This window comes from Elephantulus edwardii, unplaced genomic scaffold, assembly GCF_000299155.1.
Source record: "Elephantulus edwardii isolate Elephantulus edwardi_28Jun2011 unplaced genomic scaffold, EleEdw1.0 scaffold00353, whole genome shotgun sequence".
Classification (NCBI taxonomy): domain Eukaryota; kingdom Metazoa; phylum Chordata; class Mammalia; order Macroscelidea; family Macroscelididae; genus Elephantulus; species Elephantulus edwardii.
Genome location: NW_006400103.1, coordinates 358387 through 366523, shown reverse-complemented (window position 1 = coordinate 366523; position 8137 = coordinate 358387). Strand labels below are relative to the sequence as shown.

Genomic DNA, 8137 nt, shown 5'->3' with positions numbered 1-8137 from the left:
GAGTAGGACCTCATGCACTTACTGCAGAGGGTCAAGGACTGCAGCCTTCAATATGGACTGAGGTTCAATGTCAAGAAGACAAAGATTCTCACCACTAGACCAATTGGTAGTATCAGGATGGATGGCAAAGAGATTGAGATTGTTCACAGCTTCAGTTTGCTTGGCTCCACAGTCAACACTCTTGGCACCAGCAGTCAGGAAATAAAAAAACTTATTGCGATGGGAAAGTCTAATGTTAGGGACCTCTCTAAGGTACGCAAGAGCAACGGTGTCTCTCTGGAGACTAAGGTGCGCCTGATAAAGGCCATGGTCTTTACAATCACTTGTTATGCATCAGAGAGTTGGCCAATGACTAGGCAGGACAGAAGGAGAATTGATGCCTTTGAGCTGTGGTGCTGGAGAAGAGTATTGAATGTACCATGAACTGCCAAGAAAACAAACAGATTCAGCCTGGAGAGGGTTAAACCAGGCTACTCCTTGGAGGCAAGGATTCTGGGGCTTTGTCTGACATCCTTTGGGCATGTTGCAAGAATGGACAGGTCCTTGGAGAGGGACATCATGCTTGGGAGGGTGGAGGGACGGCGCAAGAGGGGAAGACCCTCTATGAGATGGATTGATTCAGTGACTGGGGTAATCGAGATGCGTGTGTCAGAGGCAGTGCGATTGGCACAGGAATAGAACAGGGTTTAGGGCTGTTGTACATAGGGTCGCTATGAGTCGCAAACGACTCGATGGCACATAACAACAACAATGTGCAAAGAGCTGGAATCGGAATAAAAAGGGAAGAACTATTCAGCATTCTCAAGATGAAAGAACTAAAAATCGAATTCATGCCTCAAGTTGTAATACTGAAAGGTGCCATAGCAAAATCGTGAATGCTTCTGGAGGCATTAAAAGAAGATGGAAGGGCCTCCCCCACCCACCCCCAGGGGCCGAGTTCCTGGCCTGAAGGCTGTGCAGAAAGACTGAGGGAAAGGAGAGGAGCACGAGCAGCTTGGTCTTCGCAGTCTGGGGCGCGCGCTCCCCGCAAGGACCCTGGGGCACCTCCCGGCAAGCCTGGAAACTGTATCTCAATTTTCTCCATGGAGAACTTCATACTTACATAATGTAACAGAAAAGACATAACTCATTCGGCAAAGAGAAGTTTATTCAGCAAGATGAGTGTCTCTGGAAACAGCTGTGGAAGCTCTCCTGCGGATGTATCTGACTTTAAGGAACTTTGGATAAAACTTAAAGAGTACCATGATAAAGAAGTTCAAGGTTTACAAGTAAAAGTCAACAAACTGAAAAAGGAACGAATTTTAGATGCACAAAGACTTGAAGAATTTTTCACCAAAAACTAACAACTGAGAGAGCAACAGAAAGTTCTTCATGAAACCATTAAAGTTTTGGAAGATCGGTTAAGAGCTGGATTATGTGATCGCTGTGCAGTGACTGAAGAGCATATGCAGAAAAAGCAGTAAGAATTTGAAAATATCCGGCAGCAGAATTTTAAACTTATTACAGAGCTTATGAATGAAAAGAACACTCTGCAGGAAGAAAATAAAAAGCTTTCCAAACAACTGCAACAGAAAATTGAAAATTATCCAAATCAAGCAACTGAACTTGATTGCAAGGATAATGTGATTCCAGATTCACCAATAACTGCTTTTTCATTTTTTGGAGTTAACCGACTTCGAAGAAAGGAGAACCTCCATGTCTGATACATAGAACAAATACACAGTAAACTGGAGGATTCTGCTTGTACAGATGGCAAAGAATTGAGGAATCATCTGAAGTCTTTGACTCATCCACAGCATAGTCCTAAGGAAAATGAAATATTAGTGGCTGACACTTGCAATCAAAGTCAATCTCCCACGACTAAAACACATGGAACAAGCAATAGCTCCCTTGATAATTCACCTTTTAATTGAGCTACAGTTGTTGCTGAAAAACTTGGACTTCAAGTTGAGGAAGACTCTGAATCTCAAGGTCCCATGAGCCCTCTTGGTGTTGACCTCTACTGCTCTCTAGAAGGAGATGACAAAATACAGCCTTTTGAGGCATCTACAAAAAAATAGCAGCAATGATGTAAGATTTTCAGATGCTGTTTCAAAGACTCCTCCCCAAGAAGAATTGACCATTCGGGCATCGTCGCCTGTATTTGGAGCCACTCCTAATGTGAAAAATAGCTTAGGTGTGAATACAAGTTTATCCCCTTCTTTACTGGAGGTAGGGAAAAGAAAACAGCTTAAAATAGCCCCTTTTGGCAACATTTCTAATTCTAGACCAGAAAAAACAAGACCAAAGTCTGAAGATAGTGGCCTTTTCACACATCAGAATCTTGGGTCTAAAAGGAACATAATCATTGGCCAGTCAAGTTCTAATAAACAGATGCTTGTAAATAAAAGTATAAGTGAATCCATGGATGCCCAGGATAGTAATGATCACATTAAAGATGCTATGACTGATAAACATTTAATGCCATTGAAACCACCGGGAAGCAGAACACCTAAAAGGAAGAACATTGAGGAAGAAAGTGAACATGAAGTAAGCTGCCCCAAAACTGCTTTTGATAAAGAAAATGCTTTTGCTTTTCCTTTTCCTAAGGATAATGTTTCAGCTGTCAGTGGGGACTATGTGGTGGATAAACCTCTGGATCTGTCTGACCAGTTTTCAGCTACTCAACGTCAAGAGAAAAGCCAAGGAAATGAGATCTCTAAAATCAGGTTGAGGCAAATGACTTTTGATCTCTAAAATGAGGTTGAGGCAAAAGAGTTCTTCCTGGAATCGTAAGGCCATGAATGGGAGCTGTGTGCTAGCCAGAGAGTCCTTAGAGGACCCCTGTTTACAGGACAGCATCCTCCGGGCCTTCAGTAAATCGTCTCCAAATAGTAAAACACCACTTCAAATAAAAGAACTGGCATAGACTGGTGAGAACATCTTCAAAATCCCTCTACGGCCACGTGAAAGTTTCGAATCAGAGAAACTTCTTGATGAAATGAAGGTTGCTACCACGTCTCATGAGCTGATAAAAGTGAAAACCAGGTCACCCCAAGGATCCTGTGAACTGACATCAGTGCTTCATTTAAATCCATGTAGAATTGCGAAAACAAGTTTCTACAAAGCACTCAAGATGTATCCTTTGAAAATATCCAGTGGAGTATGGATCCAGAAGCAGACCTTTCTCAATAAAAAATGGATATTATAGTAATAGATGCAAAAGATGGCAGTCAGTCAAGATTAGGAGGTGGAGAGACTGTGGACATGACCTATACATTTGTCAGTGAAACTATGCTTTTAAAGATGAAGAAGCAAGAGCAGAAAGGTGAAAAAGCCCAGGTGAAGAAAGAATACTGAATGATAGCTTGGAAGATATGTTTGATCAGACAACACACGAAGAATACAAATCCTGTTTGGCAGATAATTTTCCCCTAGGAACAGATGAAGATGAGGATTCATCAGCTGTCACAAAACAACCAAACAGTAATGATGACAAGCATGATAAAATCAAACAGAAAGCACTTGTGGGGCCATATTTTAAGAATGGTGAAAGGGAGACTAGCTTACAAAATTTTCCTCTTATTGAGGTGGCTCGGAAAAAAGAAGAGAGAAAAATACTGCTTGGACACTTTTGTAAGGAATGTGAAATTTATTATGCAGATATCCCAGCAGAAGAAAGAGAAAAGAAGTTGGCTCCTGCTCAAAACACGGGTTCCGCTACATTCCACCCAACACACCAGAGAATTTCTTTTTTTAAAAAATATTTTTTTTTAATTGGGAAAAACATATTGGGGGTACAAGGAGGTGAGGGTTGGGAGCAGAAGGGTGAGGATGGTCCAGGATGCAGTTGCAGAGCTGCACAGTTTGGTCGGTGGGGGGGAGCAGGTGAAGGAAATGATGAGGGTCCAGTGGGGACCAGATGCTACAGAGGAATGACAAGCATTTTCCAATAGTAATTAAACCAACTGTCTTATTGATTTGGGAATTGGATGCCGACTCTCTGGCTTCTTCATGCTGAACAGGGGCATAGATATAAAGGGGGGAAGGGAGGACGCTTTATCACCTTACTGGTGGTCTTGGGTTACAGCTGCTTGCCTTCTTGCTCCTGAGGGCCGCGACGGTTCGCCCCGAGCCGGGGGCCAAGCGCAGCCCGCCCTGGGCAGAAGGCCATGACGGCAGCCCGCCCCGGGCAGAGGGCCACGACGGCTTGCCCCAGGCCAGGGTCCAAGGGCAGCCCGCCCCGGGCAGAGGGCCGTGACGGCTGAAGTAGTCTTTTTTTAAAAAGAAGAAGAAAAAGTGTGTGTGTGTGTACCATCAAATTGGATCTGACTGGTACAGGAGACTGCCCCTCCTCCTCCAGCAGAGCATGAAGTAGAGTCTGGGTTCCCCCCACCCCAGGTGCCTGTCGGGACCTGGGTTTCAGCTGTCCACACCACAGCAGTGGGCAACGCCCTGATGGCTCTGGGCGCTGACTCTCACCAGTGGCTATGGATGAAGTCACAGGCGATTTTCAGCTAGCGCCTGCAGAGAATTTCTTGAAGTTGGTTTTCCTTCTACTCAGACTTGTGTGGAGAGAGGTTACATTAAGGAAGATCTTGATCCTTGTCCCTGTTCAAAGAGACGGCAGCCTTACAATGGAATGCTTTCTCCAAAAGGCAAGGAACAGAAGACATAGATATTGAAGCAAAACCAGAATAGAGGACAAAACTTTTTCCTTTTCAGTTATTTATAGTTAAAATTAGCACTAAACACTGATTTTTTTAACCTTCTGTAAGCTGATTTATAAATCAATTTTCTATTGAAAATGTTTTGAAATTACATTACCCACCACACAGACAACTATTTAAGCTGTGGACAAGTTGATGTATTCTCTTGCTTTTGCAACTTTTAATCAGTAAGGTGCTTTATTTTGCACTCTAACTTAAGAAGTGTTTACTTACTTTATTTGGTAATAACAATTACAATTTTGAAAATAAAAAAAAGATGGAAGGAATACACAGCATCACTGTACCAAAAACAACTGGTTGACACTGAAAAATTTCAGGAAGCACCATATGAACAAGAACCAATGGTAACAAAGGATGATATTAAAGCTGTGCTGAAGACACTGGCAAAAAAAAAAAGTAAGGTCCCAGGCATAGATGGAATACAGATGGACATTTTTCAGTCAGATGCAATCTTGGATGTGCTCACCAATCTATGCCAGTACACTTGGAAGACAGCTGACTAGCAACTGACCGGAAAAGATCCATCTTTGTTTCCATTCCCAAGAAAGGTGATCTAACAGAATGTGGAAATTGTCTATCAATATTGTCAATACGTAAGCAAAATACTGCTGAAGATCACCCAGAAACTACTAGAACTTCCAGAAGTTCAAGCTGGATTTAGAAGAGGCCATAGCACCAGGGATATAATTGCTGATATCAGATGGATCCTGGCTGAAAGCAGAGAGTATCAGAACAATGTCTATTCGTTTTTTTATTGACTATGAAAAGGAATTTGACTGTGTGAATCAAACTATGGCTGATATTGAGAAAACAAACTTGTTGAATCAAACAACAAACTATGGCTGATATTGAGAAAAATGGAAATCCTACAACATTTAATTGTGCTCGTGCAAAATCTATACCCAGATCAAGAAGCTGTTGTCCAAACAGAACAAAGGAACACTGTATTGTTTAAAATTAGGAAGGGTCTGCATCAGGGGTTTATCTTTTCTCCATATCTATTCAGTCTGTATTCTGAGCAAATAATTAGTGAAGCCAGACTCTATAAAGAAGAATGTGGCATCAGGATCAGTGTCAGATTCATCAATAAACTGTGCTACACAGATGACACAACCTTGTTGAAAGCAAGGGAAATCTAAAGTGCTTATTGTAGAAGTTCAAACACTACAGCCTTCAATATGGCTTGCATGGCCCAGTGGGAAATATCATGATAGATGGAGAAAGGATTGAAATTGTTTATGATTTAGTCTTGCTTGACTCCATAATCAACATCCTTGTGGCCAGCAGTCAGGAGACAAGAAGATGCATTGCTTTGGGCAAGTCCATTGTCATGGGTCTCTCCAAAATACTAAATAGCAGTGATGATGTCAGTTTGAAGATTAAGGTTTGCCAGATCCAGGTCATGTTTTTTAGTTACTTGCTATGCATCTGAGAGTTGGACAATGAATAAGGATGACAGAAGAATTGATGCCACTGAGTGTTGGTGTTGCAGTAGAGTACTGAATATCCCCATGAACTGCCAGAAGAATGAACAGATAGGTCTTGGAAAAGGTGCAGCTGGAGGGCTCCCTGGAGGCAAGAATGGCAAAGCTTCATCTCCTATACTGTGGACATGTTGCTAGGAGAGGCTTGGGAAATGTCATCATGTTTGGAAAGGTGGAGGTTCAGAGAGAGAGGAGGATTGCCATGGTGACTGCAACAAAGGGTTCAAGTGTATCTGAGATGGTGAGGATGGCACAGGATAGGATGGAGTACAGATTTGTGGTTCATAGGGTCGCTATGAGACATACTCGTCTCCATGGCACCTAAATCAACAACTCCCCATCCCCAATCTTCTTAGCTTTGATTTTGAGCTAAGGCTGCATTTTGGATCCTATTTATGTGACTGTTTGAGAAGCATGTTTCTCCTAGATGGCACTATTCACTCCACAGAATTGTCTTTTAAGTGGCTGAAAGGTGTTCTCTGGGTTTTGAGTTAGAAGGGTGCTAGGCTTTACTAAGATGGCATTAAACATCTTTTCTTCTGAAAAGGCCAGATTAGAGTCTAGCTTTGCCTGTGGTGTGCTGTCACCAGGTTATGACCAAGGCCATGTAAATGAAAACAAGGAATTGGCCCCATCTTTCTCTTCTGGCCACCTTTGTAGAATTGAAGGCTCCCCACCCTGTTCCCATCCCAAAGTACCACTGCAGAAATTGCCTGCCATGAGTCTGTGAGTTGCCCAACATCTAGCCTGAACTCATTGTAAAAAACCATCCTGCTGTTGCCTTTTGGGAGGCTCAGCAGAAATGGGGTATCAAAAGGGCACTGCACATCACACTGTCCTGGTGGTTCCCAGCCCTGATGATGTTAGTCAGCTGTGAAGCTTTGAGACAAAGACCAGGGTTTCTCTTTATAGACGCTGGTGGACAAGGCTTGCAGGCTGGGGCTGAGATCTGATCTGCATGTGTCCATGTTTTTATGGTTTCTTCCCATGGCAGAAAGAGCAAGCCTGAGGCCCAGGATGGACTTCTTCAGGAACACAAATGAGTATGCATTCCTTCCTGCCAGTATGATTGTTACTAATGGTGGTGATATTTAGGTCCCATCAAGTTGAATATAACACATCGTGACCTTATGAACAGCTGAACTGCACCCTGTCTTAACCTGTGCTATCTTTATAATCTCTGACACACTAGAGTCCATTGCTGAAGTCACTGTGCCAATCCGTCTCATCGAGGGTATCTTCCTCTCCTTTGCTGATCCTCTTTCTAAGAATGATGTCCAAGGAATAACCTCACTTAGCTACATGTCCAAAATAGTAAATATGAAGCTTCACCATCTTTGCCTCCAAGGAGCACTCTGATTGCACTTTTCCCAAGACATATCTGCCTGTTCTTTTGACAGTCCATGAGATATTCAATACTCTTCTCCTGAACCACAACTTAAAGGCATCAATTCTTCTTCTGTCATCCTTATTCATTGTCCAGCTCTCTGATGCATAGCAGTTGACTGAGAACACTATCGCCTGAATCAAGCACACCTTAGTCTTTAGACTGACATCTTGCTCTTAAGCATTTTGGAGAGTTCTCTGATAGCTGACTTGCCTAATGCAATGTTTCCTGATTTTCTGACTGCTGGTATGTTGACTGTTGATCCACGCAAGATGAAATCACTGACCCCTTCATTCTTTCCTCCATCCATCATAGTATTGACTATTGGGCCTGTGGTGAGGATCTTTGTTTTCTTTTATTTGTTGTTTTTTTAATTACATTTTATTAATTTTAATGAACATTTACAGAGATTTTGGGTTTCCATTCATTAATTGTTGCGAGAATCTATAGTTTTATAGTCAACTGGAAAACAGGTTATTTTTTTTAATTTAGTTTGTTTATTTTTCATTTCAATGAACATCTACAGAGATTTTGGAATTCCATTCATTCATTGTTGC

General features: G+C 42.2%; 1 pseudogene; it reads left to right on the top strand.

The window, feature by feature from the left end:
- Positions 1-1157: 1157 nt before the first annotated feature.
- LOC102845969 lies at positions 1158-4657 on the top strand (annotated as a pseudogene).
- Positions 4658-8137: the final 3480 nt, after the last annotated feature.